Source organism: Terrapene carolina, unplaced genomic scaffold, assembly GCF_002925995.2.
Source record: "Terrapene carolina triunguis isolate 2854851 unplaced genomic scaffold, T_m_triunguis-2.0 Scaffold95, whole genome shotgun sequence".
Lineage (NCBI taxonomy): Eukaryota > Metazoa > Chordata > Testudines > Emydidae > Terrapene > Terrapene triunguis.
In genome coordinates this window covers 18,689,349-18,710,284 of record NW_020664446.1, presented here as the reverse complement: position 1 = coordinate 18,710,284, position 20,936 = coordinate 18,689,349, and the positions used below count along the sequence as shown (strand labels likewise).

General features: G+C 40.0%; 1 protein-coding gene across 3 annotated transcripts in view; it reads right to left on the bottom strand.

The window, feature by feature from the left end:
- The window catches only part of PLEKHA1 (pleckstrin homology domain containing A1), an 80,943-nt gene that overhangs the window by 59,580 nt on the left and 427 nt on the right, over positions 1–20,936 (bottom strand). The window lies entirely within an intron of this gene.

Below are 20,936 nucleotides of genomic sequence, written 5' to 3'. Positions count from 1 at the left end.
TTAACAATAGGTCTTTTGCTGTTAAAAAGTTATCTGTCAACAGCCCTACAGTCTGAGATAGCTTATCTTACTCTGTTTAGGGAAAACGAGGAGTCCTTGTGACACTTTAGAGATTAACTTTGGGCATAAGCTTTCGTGGGCTATAAGCCACTTCATCAGATGCATGGAGTGGAAAATACAGTAAGCAGGTATAAATATACAGCACACGAAAAGACAGGAGTCGCCTTACCAAGTGGGGGGTCAGTGCTAACGAGGCCAATTCAATTAGAGTTGATGTGGCCCATTCCCAACAGTTGACAAGAAGGTGTTGTCATTGGGATTTGATGGTGGCAACTGGTGAGTAACTACACACCACACAACAGAAACACTAACCCAGGAACCAACCCCTGCAACAAACCCCATTGCCAACCCTGCCCGCATATCTATTCAAGGGACACCATCATAGGACCCAACCACATCAGCCACACCATCAAGGGCTTGTTCACCTGCACATCTACCAATGTGATATATGTCATCATGTGCCAGCAATGCCCCTCTGCCATGTACGTTGGACAAACCAGACAGCCTCTACGCAAAAAAATAAATGGACACAAATCAGACATAAGAATTGTAACTTTCAAAAACCAGTACGAGAGCACTTCAATCTCCCTGGACACTTAATAACAGACTTAGAAGTGGCCATTCTTCAACAAGAACAAAAAACTTCAAAAACAGACTTCAACGAGAAACTGCAGAACTGGAATTAATTTGCAAACTTGACACCATCAAATTAGACCTGAATAAAGACTGGGAATGGTTGGGTCACTACAAAAAATAATTTTCCCTCTGTTAATACTCACACCTTCTTGTCAACTGTTGGGAATGGCCCACATCCACCCCAATTGAATTGACCTTGTTAGCACTGACCCCCACTTGGTAAGGCAACTCCCATCTTTTCATGTGCTGTATATTTATACCTGCTTACTATATTTTCTACTCCATGCATCTGATGAAGTGGGCCATAGCCCACGAAAGCTTATGCCCAAATAAATTTGTTAGTCTCTAAGGTGCCACAAGGACTCCTGGTTGTTTTTACTGATACAGACTAAGAAGGCTACCCATCTGAAACCTGTTTAGGGAAAGGAAATTCAGATGAGGGGCTTCTGGGCAGCCATCTTTATATATGAAAATCTTGTACGAAGTACACCAATTTCAGCCAAAAATCAGAAATCTTTCACTCTTGAATATTACTAAAAGGTGAGGGAAATTAAGTATCCATGTACAGCTATAGGTAGTTATGCTCACACTATGTAAACCCAAAACTAAAACCTTTGGCATTGATTTGTGATGCCATCATGTGTTTTTTTGGAAAATCAGCTCTGAATCTTTATTTATACTGCTGACCACCTGTTCCCATTTTGTCTGCTTCAACTTTTGCTGCTCCATCTCACTTACAGACCATTGCATCATCCTCTTCTGCTTTTATGCTCAGGAGCCAGGAAAGTCACTGGCTCTTAAATATGACACTGTAAGCAAACAAGTTTCCATCCTTTTGGAATAGTGGTCTAAAAATCCAAGTAAAACCAACATTAAAAATTCACATATGAAAGCTTGCCTGATGTCAATATATTTTAAAGCAGGATGGGAAGCGTTTATAGTCTTGCATTATGCTTCTATACTTTGTAAGGGACAGTACAGATTAAAAATACCAATTTTAATTAGCATCTCAACTCTGTACAATTAAGTTTAGGTATATAAACTTATTCACCAATGGGAGCTTTCAGACTGCTCTACTGAGCAACATTGTGAAGTTTACTTTAAAAGTTTATTAGAATGTCATCCATTTTTTCCACTGCTTATATCCTTGTCTAAAAGTCATCAGGTAGTGTCTCTCTCTCTATATTTATATTGGGTCGAGGGGAGAGGGGAGAAAAGATCTACTGATATGTGTGTGTGTGTGTGTGTACACACACACACCCCTACTCATGCATCATGGCAAGATGTGAGGTACTTGTAGTCACATTTTTAATTACATATTTATATTTGGGATCACCTGCTTGGGTGTGATTATCTACAGTTTCCAATTTCAGTATGCCACTAAACCCTTGTCACCATGTACGCTAGTCCATAGTTTTATTCACTAAGGGCAGGTCCACACTGGGGCGGGGGATCGATCTAGGAAACGCAACTTCAGCTACGAGAATAACGTAGCTGAAGTCGACGTTTCCTAGATCGAACTAAATTTACTTACTTCGGGTCCACGCGGCGCAGGCAGGCTCCCCCGTCGACAGCGCTTCCTCCTCTCGGCGAGCAGGAGTTCCGCAGTCGACGGGGGAGCGCTTCTGGGATCGATCTATCGCGTTCAGATGAGACGCGATAAATCGATCCCAGAAGATCGATCTCTACCCGCCGAATCAGGCGGGTAGTGTGGACCAGCCCTAAGTCAGAGAAAAATAAATCAAATTTTTATCACTGCCATCTCACCATTAAAAAAGTGAACATACTAGGAATACTTAAGAACTGAGAAATATGGCAATGAATTTAAAGATGGTCAATGAAACTTAAGCTTTTAGCAAGCAGAAACCTGGAAGGAAATGAAATATCATGGTGATGGGTCACCTTATAAAAAAAACTAGATAAAAATAATTTATCTGCTAGCTAAGGAGTTAGACTGCAAAATTGTGAAATGGCACATCTTACTTGGTGATATCTGAGGAGATGTTTCTTCCATAATTTTTCTGATGACATCGTAAGGAGTTTAAACCCTTCATCTAGAAGTAAGCTACCTCATTTTTCCAAAAGGAAAATTACTGTGTATATTTAAGGCAGCAGTTCTTAACTCACGGGCTGCATGCAGCCCAATTAGCACACAGCTATGTCCCAGCTCAGCTGTATGCTAAAGGCCGCAGGCCCTGGGCGGAGTCCAGGGAGGGAGAGTCCAGGGTCCCCGCAGAGGTCAGGGTCCTGGCTGCCCCCCAGCCCTGCATGGCAGGGTCCAGGGTCAGGGTCCCTGCCCCCTGCCCAGCTCTCCGCTTCCGGACCTACTCTGTGGAGTGGTCTCTTGGCGGAGGGCACTGAGCATAGGGGCTTGGGGGGGGGGGGTCGGGCTAGATGGGGGGCACTGTGGCTCTCAACCTGCAGCCCAGGTAACACTTTGTGGGCCGCATATGCAGCCCACATTGATAAATAGGTTGAGAGCCACTGGATTTAAGGCAATTGACAATATTGTAGAATTTCAAAAGCTTAAATTAAATAGTCAAGGAAACCCTAGACTTTACTGTAAGACTAATATTTGCTCAAGCAGTGTATAATTTACATATCAACATCTTAGGTCAGAGACATAGTATGTTTCTGATATGACTAACTGTGGAAACAGATGCATGGTCGTTCTTAAGACAGCCTCATCTAGTAACCATACTGTTAACAGTTCACACACAAGCTCTTGGGATCATTTTAGAGTGGGGAGATGTTTCCCTGATGCAAAGATAACTAAGTAATGGCGAGATCAAGAGTGGCTGTTACATAAATTGTGCCCATAATTTGGCAACACTTAGCACCAGGTATATTTCCGTTTAAATAAAGCAGCAGCTTTATAATATGGGGGTGTCCTGTCCTCCTAAATTTCACCATTTATACCCCCTAGAAAGTTGTGTGTCACACTATGGGCACAATTACAGCTTAACTGTTTGCTAAGTAGTATAGGCACACCAGAGAAATGGGATGTCTATAAAAAGCAAATATTGGTAGCTGATTTCCTGTCAAAATAGGTTGAAACGCTATTCTCTGCAGAGACTCCATAGAAACTGAAACAAGAAAAACTGTACCCATTTTTTCCAGCAAGGTAGAGAATGAAGTTTCAAAAGCCCATATTTGAGATCTGCTAAATAAAAATATTAGAGAGTCTTCAAAGAAAATTGTTTCCTATTACATTTTTAAGAGGATACAGAAGAATAGCAGATGAATGGCTGATGAGATGATCTAGAATCTAGAACTGACTTTATAAAATCCATAGCTGAAGATTTTAAACAGTAATGGGTTGTTAAAACAAATTTCTGAAACTGCACATAAGTATGAACAGTTCTCAAAGACCTCAATAATGCTAAGATTTATTCACATACTGAACTTGAAGTATGTGATTAGTTCCACTAAAGACAGTATGACTGTGCCTAGGCCTTAAGTCTTGGCAGGATTGGGGCCAAAGCACAGAGGGATTGTTTTACTTGTCAGTATACTGGATTTAACAAGAAAAAAAAATGTGCTTCAAAACTTCATCCTCTAATTTTTGGCTTACAAAACTATTCCACTTTTCATTCCTGTATGTCCTTTGTTAAAAATCCAACATAAACTACAGGATAGTTTACAATATTAAGTTTCGTAACTTATTTTTTCTGCAGAACACTAGTTCAAAATTAGTAATTGTATTAATAAGATGCTCTATGGTTTTCTTAAAGAAAACCATAGAATATAAACATGTATCAGATATAAATTTAAATTTGATTTGAATCCCGTGTAAAAGATCACAGTAGAACACTTTCAGTTGTAAAAAAATTACCACCATTATATTATGTTATAGAAACATTCCACTTAAGTAAATTAATATTAGTTCTAATCCAACTCAGGTTCATAGTAGGCAAAAGTGGTTACCATCAGATGGCAGTTTGGTGGACTATGTGACATGAGTTAGTAGCTGTAGTTCTGCTGCTCTGGGGCAACTAAATCATAATGCCATTACCACTACTGGCATTCTTAGAGAGACCAAGAATGCAGACAATGAACTACCATACAACATCTAAAGAGATCCTTTCAAAAGTGGCATGGCAGAGTTGCTCAAGTCCCATACTATTCTTCTTCTTTGAATAAGGAGCTTGGTTCCAAGGCCACCAATCTAACATTCCACCAGCAGTTAAGCTAAAAAATAAAATGTTATAATTCAAATATAATTTCATCAGTATTACAGGGAGTTATGGAATACAAGTCCCATTGAAAGTCTGAGATTTTTACTCCTAAATCACCTAGGTGCTTTTTAAAACCCTGTATGACTATGGTTCTAATCAAGCATATGCCTGAATGTTTTGCTAGATCAGGGTCTAAATCTATAAAGCAGCATATGAACTCCTTTGCTTTCCTTCTAAAATCCAATACTAGTTTTCAAGGAAGTAAAAAGTATTCCTGATTTTCCCCATACCTTCAAATAGCTGGTATTAAGTCTAGCATTACTAATCCTAATCCATAGCTTCCCAGTGAAAAACTAGGAAATGAAGCATTTCTTAAGCCATGTAACTGAGACTGGTCAGTTAATGTTCTTTGTATTTGTTTACATAAGTCCTAAGTAAAATTAGCTCCTGCTCTCTGGGCTTCTTGTTTAGATTTAGGCTGGCTTCTTCTGGGTGTACTCTTACACACATTCCAGTAAGAGTGTCCTATAAAATGTAAGGAAGTACCAGGTGTTTCTAACAATTTCCCAGTCTGATACCTCATTTGCCAGTTAAAGCACCAGTCCTGCACTGAGAACAATGGAGGCAATGACGATGGAACCCACATGGAGCACCCCGGAATTCAACGGAACTCCACATGAGCACAAAGGTCTGCTCATGTAAATTTCAGTACATGATCAGAGTCTAAATTATTAACTTTGTTAGCATTAGTACTGTTATCTTATGCTAACAGTACTAATGCTAACAAAAAGAGAGATTGGAGTAACAAACCAATACAATATGTATGGTTACCATTCCCCCCCCCCCCACCTTTCAAGTTTTCAATTTTCTTTTCCTCTCTACATTTATTTCCTCAAATCTTTGTATTCTCATGTGTAATATTAATATACAAATTTTCCATTCTTGTGATTTTTGTGTTAACATAATCATCACCTCCACTTCCTGCCATGTTTGAATATGCCAGAGTGTTTGAACTTTGTGTTTAACCTTTAACTCTCTCAAAAACCTTTTCCTGAGAAGTAGCTGATAAGAGTACAGGAAGGTACATTGCTACCAGAAGTCTTTTCTATAAAATGTTGCATTGGCATTTGAAAGGGATTTTATTTTAAAACATTAACATGATGTATATGAAAATATACTTTGATGTACAGTAAAAGTACTGAATATTCTCAGTTCACACATACATACTTAGCTTCAAGGACTAAGATGTTCTTACTACAGAAGATGTTTGCAGATATTTAAATCATAATGTGAAAGTACCCTATCTTTAAAGCTATTTACATGCACAACAATTTAACACAGAGAAAGCATAAGTTAAAAGGAAAACTTCACAATAGAAAAGGCTAGAAGTCGAGATTACGGTTTGTGAATTAATCATTTTCATCAGTGATATCCCATCTGTGGTCTTCAAAACTCTTAATTATGGCCGTTGGGAACTACTATGTTCAAAATAATTGTACTGGATTATAAACTCAAAGTGTTTTACTTAACCTGCTCTGTGATTTTTAAACCCAATCGTTTGAACCAGCTTCATCACTGTTGGCAGGAGCTAGGCAGTGCCACCTCCCAAGTTGCCTCACACAATTTCCCTGGCAGCCCCAAGAGCAGTTGTAGTTTGAAAGCTGAGAGTGCTCAGAGCAGCTGTTGTCCCTTACTTGCTGCAGCTGCTCAGCAGCTCCCCTGTTGGTCACCTGTTCCATTGCAGGGAAGGGGAAAAGTTTCTGGCTACTCTATGGACTGATTACCTGCCAGCCTCTGGGGGTTGCTCAACTGGCTCTTCATGAGCTATGGGGAGTGTCTAACAAAGGATAGATAGCTCCCCTTCTCCCACTTTACTACCTATGGCAGTCAAGCAAATCAGACAGGAGCTCTTCAGCCTGGAGTTAAACATCCTTGAGATGAAAAGAAACTTGCAGAACACACGCTGTTAAAATTTGGCCCATTTTGACAAGCGAGGAAAATAGAAACATTAACCGGTGGGGTTAGAACATATTGCTGAGTCCATGTCCCCTGAATGGTCAGTGAAAGGGGAGAATCTTTGCCCAATGCAAACAAAAACAGTCAATGGCTTTCTGAGAGAGGAATTCTATGAACACCTTGAAATACATGAGAAATCAAGCTCAACACCCCCACCCTCCAAAAATCCACAGCTGACCTCACTCACCAGCATCCCATCCCAATCCTTTCGTTTTTGTGCAAGATTATTGAAAAGGTGGCAGTGAACCACCTTCAGCAATAGCAAGCATCCATTCTAGTTTGAAGCCAGGTCATAACCCAGAAATAGCACTGATGAGTGACCTTCTTGTAGGGTAAAGCCTATGTTGAAATATTCACTCTCCCCCCTCCCTCCCAAATACTGCTGACCTATATGTATGTCCTGGCAGAAGCTATCAGAACAATGTTAAGCTAAATATTCTCTTGCCTTGTTAATATGCTCTAAAGAGTCATAAATAGCTGTTACTCTTCACCTGCATCGCTGATTTTTCAAATCCCATAGAACTCACTCTTGCGTTGCAACAACTACAGTTTCTTGCAAGATGAGACGTGTTAGAATACCAACAATACAGCAACCATACGTTGTTTTACACATTTTCATTCAGTACAGATAGCACAGTCTCCTAGATCTCAGGGAATAACTGAAATTTAAGAACAGATAAACAGTTGGCTCAAACTGAAGCCAGGTGAGATGGAAGTGATATTAGCTGGTTAAAAGATGCATGCACTACAAAGAACTAGGAAGCACCAGCATCGCACACTCAACTGAAGTCATCTGCCCTAGTAGTTAAGACTCTGCACAACCTTGAAGCCACTCTGGACTCGTTACTCAGTCTGGATACACTCTATTAGCAAGAAAATTCCATTCACTCTGCCTGGATGGCTGGACTGCTCAGCTTAGAAAAGATACGACTAAGGAGGGATATGATAGAGATCTATAAAATTATGAATGGTGTGGAGAAAGTGAATAAGGAAATGTTATTTACCCCATCACATAACACAAGAATCAGGGAACACCCAACGAAATGGACAGACAGCAGGTTTAAAACTAACACAAGGAAGTACTTCACCCAACACTCAGTCAACCTGTGGAACTCATTGCCAGGGGATGTTGTGAAGGCCAAAAGTATAATTCAAAAAAATGATACAAGTTCATGGAGGATAGGTCTATCAATGTCTATTAGCCAAGATGGTCAGAGACATAACCCCATCGGTTATCCCTAAACCTCTGACTGCCAGAAGCGATAGGGGATGGATCACTCGATAATTGCCCTGTTCTATTCATTCTTGCTAAAGCAACTGGCACTGGCCACCATCACAAAACAGGATACTGGGCTAGATGGACCATTGGTCTGACCTAGTATAGCCATTCTTATGACCTGGCCCAATCAGCACCTTCAGCTGGACTACTGTAATTTTATCTGGGCCTAAATAAGAATTTCTGGAAGATGCTACAGCTGATACATGAATTAGAGGCCCTTCTCATAAGTGGGATGCTTCATGACCTACTTTGGCTCCTCCTCTAAACTCAATCCATTTCAAGTGCTCATCTACAAGTGGGGAAGGCTGAGGCTAGCTCAATAACTGCCTCTTGTTCTGGAGCCAGCCACAGCAGTTATGAATATCTGGTTTGCTAATTTAGCCCTGGTACAAACAAACAACAAAAGAAAAGTCCAAGGCTTTGGAACGGCCTTCCACATTAAATCAGAAAAAGCCCTACCATGATGTAAAACTTTTCACTGTCATAGCATTCTTCAAATAGCTAAAGTAAAAGACAAGCCACCATCCATTAAGACAAAAGCCAATAATTAAAACAAGGAAAAAGACTTGGCTGTCCCCCACTAGATAAACCCAAGTGCATGTTACAACCAATGCCCTACTGCTACAATAAGACACTAGAAATGTTTGTCAGTAGATAGCTTATGGATGGAGCACTGTCTATAGGAAACAAGTGGCAAACAGATAACAGTCTCATCCATAAAAGGCTTAAAGTCTAAAGGCACAAGTGAGACTAGATAGTACACACACAGACTAGTGTGTGACTTCAGTTCAAATGCTTCACAATAAGGAGGGTTTGGAAGTTTTGTGGAGGAAAGACAAGAAGCTTTAAATATAAGAGGCTATTCTAGGCTTAAGGGGAGACCTGAGTCAACAGCAAGTGAAAAATAAGCAGGGCACAAAGAGGGACACTTGGGTGGCGCATAAGAAAGGATGGAAACAGTGGAGATAAATGCAGATGTGGAATTATAGGAGCTTTCAAAGTAGAGAAAGCATTGGTTAGAACAGAGCGCTTAGCAGCTGCATTATGAATCAATCTTGGCTGCAAAGATCACATAAATATAGACTAATGTCTTGGAAATCAGGATGTAGAGGAAAGGATGAAGTACTCTGAAGATGTCTTGGAGCCCTGTACAGGTTAGAGAAAGAGGAATGAGTTAGACTGGCAGACAAAAAGATACGTTGTAATATTGGCAGTGACAGAATAGGTGGATGGAAGAACAGAGTTTTAGGAGGAAAGATCAGGATTTTACTTTTCATCATGTGAAGTTACTATATTCGGTTTAGTGATGTCATTCAAGATTAACTATAGAAAGTGGAGAACTGGAGTTGGATAGATAAATATAAGAATCAATGAAGAGGTCATAAAAATCAGTGGCAGGGAATGAATGAGATCATTCTGGGAAGTACAAAAGAAGAAAGAGGAAAAGAAAGGAGGGGGACAAGGAAAAGGAACAAAGTAGCAGAGTAGAGAGATTTAAAGCATGACTGAAATAACTTGATTAAAAAAAGCCTTCATTGATTTAAATCCTGTCAAGGCTTTGTAAAACTAATCTGAAAATTGGTGATATTGCAATTTTTGATTAAAATGCATAGTAAACTAAAATATGAAAGCTTTTTTTCATGACACTATCAGTAGGGTATCAATTTTATAAAACTGCTGTATGGAAAAATCCAAATATTGAAAATTAAGGCCCTGGTCCTGCAAACACTTAAACAGATACATAACTTTCCTCACAGAAATAGTCCCATTGTTTAAAGTTAAGTAAGTGTTTGCAGCATCAGGGACTCAGTGTATTTTTATTAAGAACCTGTCATCTAGTGGCATAAAAACTGTGTCACTTCAACAGTGAAACAATTTTGTTTTAAGAATAAAAAGTTATTTAAACTTTCAGTAATTTACAACAACAATTTTTTAATATAGGCCAAAGTTTTCAAAAACTGGAGCCCATAATTAGGCTCTTCAGCCTGCTTTTAGGATGGGATTTTTAAAGAGTGCTTAGGACAGGGACGGGCAAACTTTTTGGCCTGAGGGCCGCATCGGGTTTCCAAAATTGTATGGAGGGCCAGTTAGGGGAGGCTGTGCCTCCCCAGACAGCCAGGCATGGCCCAGCCCCCACCCCCTATCCGACCCCTCCTGCTTCCCGCCCCCTGACAGTCCTCCCAGGACTCCTGCCCCATCCAACCCCCCCATTCCCTGTCCCCTGACAGCCCCCGGAACCCCTGCCCCTGACTGCCCCACGCCACCCCATCCAACCCCTCCTCTCATTCCTAACTGCCCCCAAGGACCCCTGCCCCATCCAACCACCCCTTCTCCCTGTCCCCTGACTGCCCCCGGAACCCCTACCCCTGACTGCCCCCCGCCACCCCATCCAACCCCCCCTTCCTGACTGCCCACCCAAGACCCCTGCCCCCATTCAACCCCCCTGTTCCCTGCCCTCTGACCGCCCCGACCCCTATCCACACCCCCGCCCCCGACCACCACCCCGAACTCCCCTACCCTCTATCCAATGCCCCCTGCTCCCTTATGGCGCTGCCTGGAGCACCGGTGGCTGGCGGCGCTACAGCCGTACTGCCCGGCTGGAGCCAGCCACGCCACCATGCAGCACAGAGCTCCAGGTCAAGCCCTGGCTCTGCAGCTGCGCTGCCCCAGGAGCTTGCAGCCTGCTGCCCAGAGCATTGCGCCGCGGCAGGGTGAGCTGAAGCTGTGGGGGAGGGGGAACAGGCTGTTCCAAACAGCAGGGGAGGGGCCGGGGTTAGCCTCCCGGGCCAGGAGCTCAGGGGCTGGGCAGGAGGGTCCCGCCGGGACGTAGTTTAGCCACCTCTGGTTTAGGAACATAAGTCCCATTGACTTCAAACGGCAAAACCTGATGGTTGAAGCATTTCAGCTCTTTACTTGTGGAAGTACAGTATAATGATGGCGATGTTGGCCGCAAATAATAATATCATCTAGCTTTTAGACATCGTTTTCACTAGTAGATCTCAAAGCTCTTTACAAAGGAGGGACAGAGCACAGGCTACTTGACAATCCACTTTGACAATTTAAGATCATAAAATGGAAGTGAAGAACTAGCAATATGTAAACAAGAAATTTGATTTAAATTAAAAAAAAAGTAATAATAAAAATTTTAGTCATGATTTGTATCCACCCTAGAAAGTAGAGCTCCAAAAGGGTGCTGAGGAAAGTGTGGGCAGATAGGAAAAACATCAAAACAAAACCAAGAACTGTTTGAAAACACAAGGAAAAGGAGAAAGTGACAACTCTCAAGGCAACTGAATTACAGGAGAGAATTACTCTTGCCTTTTGTTGAAAGCAACCTGAGCAGAAAGAGTAGGGTGAAAGACAGACTGAAAGGGACTGAGAAGAATTGGGAAAGTGAAAAATAAAGGCCAACTGGTCCTAATACACCAGTATCTTTGATCCTATATAAAATACATGCATTTTCAATTCATGTACATTTGTGCTTTAATGCAATTTCTATATCAATAGGGTCTGAAAACAAGACAATTTAACACACATTCTGAAACTGGGGCTGAACAGTTTATGGTGTCTGGTAAATCTAATCTATATAGTGTATTTATATATTTTTGTTATCAATAGAGCACCTTATGCATATTACTAGACACTTGAATATAGGAGCTTGGCACTGACAATATAGCAATCTAAAGCTCCTGTCTACACTGACCTTAGAATAGGTTTTTAAAAGATATCTTTATATACAGAATCCTGTATATTTTACAAATGTGAAACACAAAATAATGAAACAGAACATAAACAAAAAACAAAAAAAACAATCTGCAGTGGCAGTACCTGTCCCATGAGGCTGGGCTAAGCTACCCACTCCAGGCTTTGCAACCTGGCACATGGGGTTGCAGCACAACTGACTAATTTGGCCTGGCCCCACCCCGCTGCCATCAAGACTGAGGAATGGCTGGGTCGAATCTGAGTGGTGCTAGAGCCTGTGCACCAGATTACAAAACCGGAAGTGGGGAGCTTGGTCCAGCCCTGGGGGGACAGAAGCAGCCACTGTGGGAGAAGTGCAGGGCAGGCTCACTCTTAATCCTCCACCTCACCCAGGGTCTCCCAAACCCTGGGATGAGGACCAGACATCCCAACCCTCAGGCCTCTCATCCCTCTGGGGGAAGAGGGTTAGTGGGGGAGGCTGGGGTTCCTGGGACTAACGGGGGGCTGGAGCTCAATGGAGGATGGATAATATTTAAGGGGGTATGAGAGGGGTTTCTGGGGTTAACAGGAGTTTATGGGAGATGAGGCTCAAAAGGAGAGGGGGGAATATGTAAGGGAGGATGGAGGTGCCTGGAGTGGGGTCCTTGGAGTCAGCGATGGGGACCGGAGAAGGAAGCAGTAGGGGTTGGGAAGATCCATGGTGCCCCATGGTATTTATCTCACTAAGTAGGGACAGAGAAGTGGGGATTATCTGGGAGCTGAAGTACCAGATACATTTCAAGGGGGGGAACTGACCAGTCCACAGTGTCCAGGGTATTTTGGGATGGCTAACTGTCGTAGGGGTTGGTGAGTGTCTCAAGACATGGAATGCTTAATGCATACTTCTAAAGAAAAATAATAATACAGTATTGATAAACTGGAATTTATTCAGTTTTTATTTGTATACAGACTGAAGTATTTTATGTAAATATAATAAAGAGAAATAAAATATCAATGGATAAAACAAAAGAAATACCCCAAAATCAAGAATTTAAGAAGGTCCTACTTATATATACTTGTAACCAAAGGGGAGTTCACAGTGGGACTTCCTAGTATTAGAGCATGAACCAGAACCCCCATCTATTCCAACAGATTATAGGTCTCATCCTAGCTCTGGCTAGCTTTTGAAGTCATGTTACTATCACCTCAGATACTACAGTGATAAAGTTCATAGAAGTAATAATCAGGCCTGGCCTACCTCATGTTATTTGGATCACTCCATAGTTACATTGGCTCATACCACTCCATTTTTTAGCACATGCTGGGGATGAGGACTCTAAGCTCCCTTCAACCATGACCAAATTTTCATACCATTACTTCACTCCTGTTTTCACCACCCTTAAATTAACAAGTTAGTTTCCTTCTCTGAGCCACCCATAATAAGATAAACATTTGGCATATAGTAGAAAACAGAGAAAACCCCACAAAATAATGAACTCCTATAGTCTGAAAGCACTGACATAAGTACAAAGTTTGTTAGACAATATGAAAATACTATTGACTGCAAAACTGACTTAACTGTGTATAAGCTGAATTAGCTTGAAAATTCTTAAAGAACAGTTAAGGTAACATTTTTTTAGCCCCTCCCAAAATGAGAATTCACACACCAAGAAGTATGAGCACTGTTGAAGAAATAGTTCGAACACCCATGAAACAGTTCTTTTGAGATTCTTGATACTAGTACATAAAGCAGTGCACAAAGGCATACGGTTGCATGCTGGGTAAAAAAAAAAAAGTCTGCCAAATCAACTGTTGTAATAGAGAAAAGTTCAGTTTATTATATATCCTCCTACAAGAGTTAAATATACTTGACAGTATCCTTTAAAGTGTAATATTTTAAGACTGCTCATTTTTTATAACAGACTCGATGACTAATAACTGTGTTAGTACACAGCACTTAGTACTCTGTTACTTGTCTGGGAAAGTTAAGGTATTTTACTACCATGTTTCCTTGGAGATATAAATGTAGATTGTGTTGGTCCCAAATACCCACACCAGAAAAAGCATATGCTTCAAAATAATCACATTCAAAATGTGAATTTATAGCATATTTCAGCTCAGTCAAGAGTTTACACCTGAAGCAGAATCTTAACAATTGAAGCTCCTGTTTGTAAAGTTTGATAACTCTGTTCTCTGCAAGTATTAGTAATATTATCTTACATTTATATAGCACACTTCATCCAGAAAGATCCCAAAGCACTTTATGTACTGTATAGAATTACTTCACCCACCTCTAAAACAAACTGGCCTTTACATTTATTTTTGTTTTGGGGGAGAACATTGATTCTCTTCCTACACTCTTTCAAATATAGGGGATTCAACAGATCAGATTTCATTTCAAAGTTTTTTGGCTATAAGTCCAACAGAACTAGTAAAAAAGTTGCTAGCTAAAATTTGAGCTTTAATACCCTAACTTTAAAGCACAGCCCAAATGCAAAAAGGATACATTTAACACCACCACCTCACTCAGACAGTTGCTTATGTATTGAGAGCTGAATGTTAGTAATGACAGTTTTTAGTGTTTTCCGCTCTCTCCTTTTTAAAAAGATCTATAAAATTGCAGAGCAAACAAACTAATAGAGAGTGAGCTACAGTCTATTCCTTCTGTGCATCAGATTTGTTTACTAAGCTCTAATCAGTTGCACCTGTGCAACCACATTAAGGTCACTCAGAGTTGCACAGGTGTCAACTCAAGGCACAATTCAAAGAAAATGAATGTGCATAGCACCACTGAGGTCAAAATTCAAGATACAAAACTAGGCAACTCACAAGACCAAGTCTGCAGGACTGAATACAAGTAAAAATTATGCTTTTCTAATGAACTGAGCATCTCTGATAGTACAAACACACACACACAATGGAACCGCATATCTTTTTTTAAAAAATAGAATTGCAGTTCTACCCAGCAAAATATTTTCAACAAATTTGCCTTTATTTTCTCCCCTCCTACTGTAGATTTTCAGTCCATGCCCCCTTATATGCCCTTTCCCACTCTGCTGTCCTATCAGCCTTAATGATACCATTTCCCTAGCATGGTGTGTCCCCAAAGCCCCAGTTTTTGTGCCCTCTCGGATTTCTCCCGCCCCTGCCCCCTTCCCCTGCTTCTTGCAATCTAAGGTAGTTATCTGATCATCTTATAACTGAGGCACAGAGACTAAGTAGCTTGCCCAAAGTCACACAGGAAGTCTGCAGCAGAGCAGGAACTGAGCCAGTCCAATGCTTGCTCCAAAGCCACTGAACCAACCTGCTCCATGTAATGCCTAAAACTTCAGATTTTTTCTAGTCAGTCAGGCATAAGTTCCAACCTGGAAACTGTTTAAACTGACGGCCATAAATGTGCACAAGACCTACACCTCCCTATTCAGATAACATTCGGTCAAAGCTAAGTAGCTAATGTAATTCTTTCAGTCAGAAAACTTAATGCAGTTCCTCCAACATTAGAGAAACACCTACACATTGTAGATGCTTCTGCAACTCCTTTGAAGGGGAAAGTACTCTTCAATGTTAAGAAAATGAACCAAGTTTCCTTCCATCATAGTAACAAAATCCTGGTGCTCTGCTTACCACTAACTGGAAAGTCTTTTTGGCAAAATAGTATACCAATTCATAAGTAAATGTTTACACAAATAATTAGGTTTCATCATATATTAAGAGTTCCTTAAGCCTATAAGAAAGTTACTTTAAATAGTTCTTCAAAGTCATAATTTCAAAGATCCCCTTAAGAGTATGAAAATTTATTAGAAATAGAGCCTTGCTCATACCTCTTGTACTTATTCATTTCAATGTCTGTACAGAAATCCAACTCACCTGAAAAACCGAACGACTCCCATTTATATATGAAATAAAATGTAAACACATTAATGCAAAGCAAAAGATTAAAAATTAACTGTAATATGAGTATTTTAAAACCCTGCATGTCTGACCATAGTCACTAGGATTCTGCTATTTATTGTTATAGGTCTAATCTAAGCTCATTCACTTTTGAAAAAGATTGGAAACTGATGGGTAGCAGAGATGTTTAATTATACTTCAGTTATAAAAAACTTGAAGCATGGATTATTTTCAGACTGCCAGCATAATGTGGATCTTAGTGACGATATTTTAACTATTTCTCCATTTTGTACAATAGTAGTTATATTCTAGGCAACAAATATCTGAGCTACCACATTTTTGGCATTAAGGATCGTGAATTAATTATACTGTGTGTTCTCATAGATCTATAAAACAACGAAGAACAAGGATTTGTGGGGCTCCAAACTCCACTTGACCTTTATAAAGATATTTTTATATTATGCTAATTATTCATCAAACAGTTTTACAGAAAAGACACTGTCTCTCATCACAAGCTACTGTTAAAGTCAAATGCTGACAGACTATTATTTTGACAGATTGTTGGAATCAAAGAAAGTGCACACTTCCACAGGCTGAAAAGTTTCCTTGCTGTAAGATTAATTGATTTTCCACAAAGTTCCTGGCTTGCTGAAGAAACTGTTTGCTGTTATGTGCATCATCAGTTCTGCAAAACCGGGCCCCAAAAACTTCAAGTAACAATTTAGAGACAGTCATGGAGTTTTTAGCAATACACTAAATTCTGAATGTTTGATGTGCTTGGCACTCCTATAACCAGCATTTCATTCTCTATTAAATGAAGAGACTTTTTATGCATATAGGTGATGCCCTAAACTTTTCCTGTACTACCAATCTACAAAAATTGTTCTGTTGGCTTATTATATATTTATCCTGTGGTATAGTCACCCTTTATTATTCTGGTGACAAAACCTCCTCTCCTTTTGTAATCCAGTCAGAGCTACTAAGAAAAGTCACAGCCTGCACTTGAATAGCCTCTCCTCTCCTCCCTTCCCTCCCCTCCCCCGTCATGCTTTTCCCTTTTACAATTAATAATTAAGCCAGGGAATAAAAAGACAGTCATTTTTTTCATACCTTTCACTCAATTTTCCCCATGGCTTGATAGGGACATCAGCAGTTTATTTTTATTACAAAATTAATAGACCACCACCTACAACTTTGCAATTAGCCTTTACTATTGGAAGTAGCAATTTTTCACCATCTCAAACATTTAAGCCTATGCAGTATCACCATATATATTATAATCAATTGTTACATACCTGCATGTCACTAAGTCTTTTATTTACATTGCACTGTGTATTCTAAAATATCCCAAGATGCTTCACAAATTTATACTGATAAAAGATTTCCTTGGAGATATCTAAAGGTGGATGAAGTTAACAACCCAACTGTAATAACACAGAGGAACACACCAGCTTAAAATAAGAAACAAAGAATACATTTTTCTACTAAAACTACCAGAGTGATTTTAGGTAAGTTGGATTTTTACCCAAGGTAACACTTCTACACTTGTACAATAATGCTGAGTGATCTTTAAACCCCTTCATTTCTGGTTTAATTTTTTTTAAATTTGCTGGGAATTTGTCAGCTTTTATTCAAAAAGTGTAAAAAACAGTAGAAAATTGGTAAAAACAGAGAAAGGACAGCCGATGTGAGGGGGTACTCATTATGAGACAGCCGAGGAAGCCTTCTGCTCCATGCAGCAGTCAGGCCACCTCAGCTGCCAGGACTCAGCTCCCTGCTCATCTTGCTCCTACTCTGTACAAGGGAAGTGAATGGGACTGCGCTGAAGGGCCAAGGTCAGGTACGGAGCAGAAGGCTGCACCTTTTTGAGTACTGGCCCTCTTGCAGGACAGCGCCCCCTCCTTACTCCACCAGCCCTTCAGCCCTGTTCGCTTCCCCTGTGGACAATTCCTGGATTCCAAAAAAGCCAAAATTCACATTTAAAAAAAACAAACAAAAAAACAGTAAAACCCAAATACTGGCTTTTTCAAAAATCTGGGAATTTTTCATTAAAAAATAAATAAATAAATAAATAAATAAATCGGTAAAAACCAATAACGAAAGGTCTTAGAGATCATTAACAGCAGCAAAAGCAACACAAGGACCATAAACTGTAAAGTTTTAGCCCAAGCAGACTCCGACAATATAGTTCTCCCAAACACCATGCTGAGGCATTAGTTCAGTACTGAATAGCGACAACTACTGAATCATCGTTTTCTGTAGCACAGAAGTGTTTCTGAGGCTACATCTACACTACAGCCAGGATCAACGTTCTGACCACCAGTGGATCGATTTCAATTTAGCGGGTCTAGTGAAGACCCCCCCAAATCAACAGCAGATCTCTCTCCAGTTGACCCCTGTACTCTACACCCCGATGAGAAGAGTAAGGTGAGTCGACAGGAAAAACTCTCCCGTCGACCCCCCGCAGTGTAGACCCCGTAGTAACTCGACCTAAGGTATGTTGACTCCAGCTACGTTATTCATGTACCTGGAGTTGAGTAGCGTAGGTCTACTTACCCCGGTAGTGTAGACGTAGCCTGAGACGTCTCCCATTCAATTATTGACCCACCTAGTTGCTGCTAACACAAACAGTATCAAGTTTTTTAAAACCACACCTGTCCAACCTTTATTTATCCTACTATTGTTATATTGAAGATAAATGTTTTCTTGGTCTTTTCCAGTTTAATATAGTTTTTCTTTTCTGCTTGTTTACTTAGTGTAAATGACTGTATATAAGATACTGTCAAGTTCACAGTCTCCCCTGTACTGTCAGTTATGCCTCTGTCATCTCATATATATGTGTGTGTGTGTGTGTGTGTGTGTGTGTGTGTGTGTGTTTCAAAGCCATAACAGTTGGCAGGGAGTCACAGGGACAGGTGAAGTATCTGCTACTACTTTTCACTCACTTTTTGGAAGTTACTAGATTTCCAGAGGGTACCCCTTTAATTTGTCAAAAATTACAGCCTCAAAACCCACAGCATAATTGAAAGGAATAATCCTAACCAAAGTCTTAATACTGTCTTTGCAGACTGTTGAATATAGTTCAGAATGAACTGAAAGCCCATTGGTTGGGGAGAGAAGGGGGTCAGGGGGAGAAATCAACTGATGGACAAAATAAGTATAGACATGGGCCCTACCTTAATTAAAATGAAAACTAGCTTTCAAATCTCAGACATTGCAAATAAACTCACAGTTAAAAATGTGTTGTCATAAACTAAATTATTATAATCAGTAAAATCAACCAAGACCAGTTTTACCTTTAATCATACAACAATTGGAAGTTACAGAGCAAAGCTTCATCTCAGACAGCTTTTTGTGCTGCACTGTGGTAAAGCGTAGCTTAAGTCTATAAAAAGGAAGTAGACAAATACAACAGATTCACATTGTGACTTAATTGTGCAAAGCTATTGCTTCCACTTGTGTGGTCAAAACTGTTTGTTCAAATATAGCTCTGTCTTCCAGCATAAAATATATTATTTAGCAGTGCGTAGAACAAGGCAAAGAATATAAACTTATCTCTTCATTAAAAAGGACTAAAAAGTTCATATAATGAGCTCAATAATCCAATGACAAAGCAGATATGGTGCAGTTGACTTCAATACAAGTATAATGGCTTACTAATATCTTTGGAAGTGACTATGCTTTTGGGATTAAGTTACTCGTGGACAAAATCTAAATGAAGAGAATCTAAAAACTAATGCTTTTACTTTAACTTTAGTTTTGCATAAGCAACTGAACAATCTTCACAATACCATTATCAAATTCTAATAAATGCAAGAACTACTAAAACCTCATCCACACTTGGAACTGAATAGCATTTGTTTAAATGGTTTACACCAAAATGGTGTGTCTGGACAATAAAGATCAAGCACAACTGTTTTAAAAACAGTTTGACTTTCATGGTTTAGTTCCCTTGTAGATGGAGCCTTGAAAGAAAAAAAAAAAAAAAAAAAAAAAAAAAGCAGTTTGAATGGGACAGCATTTTCTTTCCAGGAATGTCAACAGGTACTACATGCTTTTTAGGAAAGTTTTGTACTATGTTTATTCAGGCTGTCATATATGCTTTCTTATTCTGACTACTTAACTATATTGTAAAATTCCAACAAAATTGAAATCTATATGCTTGTTAACTTAAATTGTAAATAAAATTAGATTAGTTATAGTTTTACAGCCAGACTTTACCTACAGTCAAACAGGCAGGTAAATGCATCATCCATTCAAAGATATTTTGCTTAGCTAAATAATCAGCCCAGATTCCAATCAAGTCACAATACCATGTCTTAACCACAGGATTGTCTTGCCAGTCTGCCAGTCATACTAAAGAAAAAAGTTTTTTCCTAATGTAAGACAGGTCCATGCGAAGGCCAACCCCTTCAAAGCTACATCAATCTGGAAATTCAATGAGTCATAACCACAATTTTCATCTGATCTTTAAACTGCAGTTTGAGATTTCAATATCAAATGCAAATATAATACATATATGTAAAATTTTGAAAAGCTACATGATTTGATCCCAGTATGCATACCTCTCTCTCACACACAGACCAGCCAGCATGTACTTCAAAGTAGATAACATCAGAGTTCGTGTCATGTTCAGAAGACACAAGTTGCAAAGAAAAATGAGATCAGCCTCTTACCTCTGGGGTTGTTAGAGTCTCATATGTTTACCAGGTTAATTATACCATAAATGCATAAGTTTTCCCCAGGGTAAAGTCACTTTGAAAACCCTCACCAAAGCAGTGATTGTAAGAGTGAGCCTGAAACACTTCTCATACTGTAAAGCTACTAGAAAACAATGCCTTTCTTCACAAGACTGAATAGTAAAATAAAGTATTTTGCCCAGCAGTAAAAATAAACTCCCTCCAGCCACACACAGGTGTCCCCATACCTTGGATGTCTCCACACCACCCACACTCTGCTCCTCTTTCAACCCCCTCCTCACCACACTCAGAAATACACCTCTGTGCCCCACACCATACCCTCAAATATCCCCCACACCTCATGCCCAAATATTCCCACCCAGACACTACACTTCCGACGTCTCAGCCCTCTGCCCCAACCATGCACCATATCCAGAAATACCTTTCATCCACTGCCCCTACACCACACCCTCAAATACCCCTCTGCCCCCGCACTACAGCTCCAAACGCCCCCAC